Source organism: Rhinopithecus roxellana, chromosome 13 (genome assembly GCF_007565055.1).
Source record: "Rhinopithecus roxellana isolate Shanxi Qingling chromosome 13, ASM756505v1, whole genome shotgun sequence".
Classification (NCBI taxonomy): Eukaryota; Metazoa; Chordata; class Mammalia; order Primates; family Cercopithecidae; genus Rhinopithecus; species Rhinopithecus roxellana.
Window position 1 is genome coordinate 29524358 of NC_044561.1, and position 3876 is coordinate 29528233.

Consider the following 3876-nt stretch of genomic DNA (forward strand, 5'->3'; position numbering starts at 1 on the left):
TGTTTTTGTTAGATTTCATGTAGAATAAATCCTACCTGATGCAAAGATGAGGCTCTCAGTTGTTGCTAGTTCTTTTGTAGAAAAAAAAAGATGTACCAAAGCGTGCAGAAAATTATGCTAAATGGAGAAGCCAGAAAAAGCATAATATATCTCAGTATACAGGAATGCAATGATTGTTTACAGCAAATTCAAAGTAGGAAAGGATTTAAGGAAATATGACAAAATTGGTAAGGCATGGTGGACACCGTTTAACATAGGTTGATGCTTTCTCAGCATTTTCCTCACATGCCCTTATGTGCCTGCATTGAGACCAGCTTGACCTAGGCCTTGATTCTTTCATACCTGACTATTATAATAGCTGGCTAATAGGGTTACCTAATTATAACCCCATATCCAAATTAATATTCTTACTACGCCATTGTGATCTCATAATCATTCTTTTAAAGGTCATTATCATTTACGAAAATCATCAAGATGTAATGAACAGAATGTTGGATTTCAAGTAAAAAATTCATATTCTTGGGAGCCACTTATGAGCTGCATAACCTTGAGTAGGTTACTTACCAACTAGAGGGGAATCCATTTCTACCTATAACATTTACGTAATAATACCCTTGCTGCCTAATTCATAAGTTTGCTGTGGGATTTAAATGAGATAATATGTGAAGGCCTTTTGTAAACTTTGAAACAAAACAGACCTGTAAAGTACTATTGTTGCTCAATAAAGTATTGTGTGTATATATATATATATATATATATATATATATATATATATATATATTTTAGGCTGACAATCAATGCCCTACTGGGCCACAGTTACTTTTCCAGTCTATATATGACCATTTGTTTGTAGGAACAGGACAATTTATTCAAAATCGGAATTTATCTATGAATGCCCTGAGTTTTCATACCTAAACATCTTTTCTCGTTCCCTTTCCTGCTGAGTTTCCTCCCATTCCTCAAAATAGCATTGAGATGCTGTATTTCCATTATGCCTTCTGTATTAGTGTCCTAGGTCTGCTGTAATAAACCACTACTGACTGCATGGCTTAAAACAACAAAATTTATTCTCTCGAAGTTGTGAGGCCAGAATTCTGAAATCGAAGTATAGGCAGGGCCACGCTCCCTTAGAAGGATGTAGGGGAGAATCTTTCCATGCCTCTTTCGTCTTCTGGGAGCTTTAGGTGGTATCTGGCTTGTGGCAGCATCACTCCAATCTCTACCTTTGTCTTCACATGGCCTTGTCTTGTGTCTCTTTGTCTCTTCTTTATCTGTCTTTTATAAAGATACACATCGTCGGATTTAGGGGTCATTCTAAATCCAGAATGATATCATCTCAAGATCCTTAGCGACATTTACAAAGATCCTATTTCAAAATAAGGCCATATTCATGGGTAGTGGGGGTTAGGATTTTAATATGTATTGTTGGGGCTGGTATAACCCACTCCATCTCCCTTGATCACTCTAGTCTGATTTTTTTGGAAAGCATTACATCTAAGGTTAAACATGATGTATCACCTTGGAACCGCTGAGAGGACAGTACTTATAACAAACTAATTAAATAAGCAAATTGCAAGGACCACCTAGGAAAAGTTTAGCATTTAGTTCTTTTAATTTAATTATTATTTCAACCATAATTACATCACACATAAAGGAGTAGGACTGGGCTGGGCATGGTGGCTCACATCTGTAATCCCAGCATTTTGGGAGGCTGAGGCAGGCGAATCACCTGAGGTTGGAAGTTTGAGACCAGCCTGACCAACCTGGAGAAACCCTGTTTCTACTAAAAATATGAAATTAGCTGGCTGTGGTGGTGCATGCCTGTAATCCCAGATGCTGGGGAGACTGAGGCAGGATAATTGGTTGAACCTGGGAGGTGGAGGTTGCAGTGAGCCAAGATCGTACCACTGCACTCCAGCCTGGGCAACAAGAGCAAAACTCCATCTCAAAAAAAAAAAAAAAAAAAAAAAAGAAGTAGGACTGTTTAACTTTCTGTCAAAAGAGTTGAATTATTTAACTACTTTTTTACAACTTCAGAAACTGAGAAGAAATTTTCTTTTTTAAAAATGTAATTGGCAAAATACAACTATATTTAACTGAAAAATGAATCCATTTAGAATCATTATGGCTTAGCAACCCAATCATTAGAAAAAAATAATACTGCAACACTCATAAGATTATCTCTGGTCCCAGTACAGATGAAAAGCTAAAACTTGACATTGAATTTCTATGGGGATAGTACAAGATTGTATTAGCTCAGCACACTAGCTATTAATGTGATACACACTGTGAGCTCAGACATGTTGCAATGACAGTTAGAACTTCTCCCATCTGTGCTGATCCCTCAGTGGATTTGTTCCTCTCTGGTGGCATTAAGTGACACTAAGTACAATTATGATAACAAGCAACCATGTCATTCACAGCCCAAGTCAATTTACAAAGCTCTGAAAGAATGAGTTCATGTCCAGTCTGGGTTTTGTTCCATGCAAAAAAATGATACTAGGTTGAATAAAGGGGTTGTGTGTGTTAATGATAATTTCATTTATTTGCAGAGGCTACTGTAAAATTCTAGAGCTTGCCGATTCAGTTCAATCTTTTGTAATTTACAATCCATATTCATGATCTTACTTCAGAAACTTTTCCTACCTTTTTTTTTTTTTCAGTCTCTTTCCCAATGTAGAGGCAGCAAGGCAATATGCTTAATTAACCACAAAATTTTCTTATTGTAGTAACTTTAATATGGGATGTTGCCTTTGCTCCACTTCATCAAAAGTTAATATTTTCTTCATTCACAAGAATGAAACCAGCAGCTCCTTCATCTTGTCTCATTTCCTAGGTATTCCTAAAAGATGGAAAACCTTCTGAATTTACTAACCTAACATATTTCTATTAATGCAACACTTTCAAGTATGCATCACAAAATATAAATTTTAACTTTAAAATCCACCCTTTATTTATTCTGATTCAATAAATTTCTCTTCTGTTCAATTCTACCTAACAGTCCTTTTGATCTTTATTTTTTTTCTCCTGCTGAAACATAGTGGAAATTTGGCCAGAGGTGGAGAGATGAAGACCAGTTTCTAGCCATTCAAGAGTATGGTCCTTATATTGATATTCCAAGTTTTATCCTGATCTTAATGAGGAGTGTGTGATTAGAGAAGGGAGTCCAGAAACAGGTTAAGGAGGTTTGGCCCAAGTGAATCTTTTCCTCTGTCAGCCACGCTAAAGCCACCTCACATCCCTAACTGGAGTATTCGTTCACATGCCTCAAGAATAAGACATTATGTTAGTTTGACTTTGTTTTCTTTTTGTTTGTTTTTTTGCTTGCTTGTTTTTGAACAATTATTTACAGATATCATTGCATTTTAAGATGTAAGAGGAGGTAAACATGAAGTGTAACTAAATTATTCAAGGAGAAAGCTAGCTTCTGAAGAAGGAGAGGGAGGAGGAGAGGAAGAGGGAGAAGGAGAAGGAGAAGAAGACGACGAAAAGAAGAAGATGAAGAAGAAGACGAAAGAAGAAGACGAAGAAGAAGGTGAAAAGAAGAAGACGAAGAGGAAGAAGAGGAAGAGGAAGAAGATGAAGAGGAAGAGGAAGAAAACAAAGAGGAAGAAGAAGAAGAAGAAGGCGAAGAAGATGAAAAGAAGAAGAGGAAGAAGACGAAGAGGAAGAGGAAGAAAACGAAGAGGAGGAGGAGGAGGAGGAAGAAGAAAAAGAAGAAGAAGAAGAAGAAGAAGAAGAAGAAGACGATGAAGAGGAAGAGGAAGAAAACGAAGAGGAGGAGGAGGAGGAGGAAGAAGAAGAAGAAGAAGAAGAAGAAGAAGAAGAAGAAGAAGAAGAGGAGTAATAATAATAATAATGGATTTTCTCCCTGGA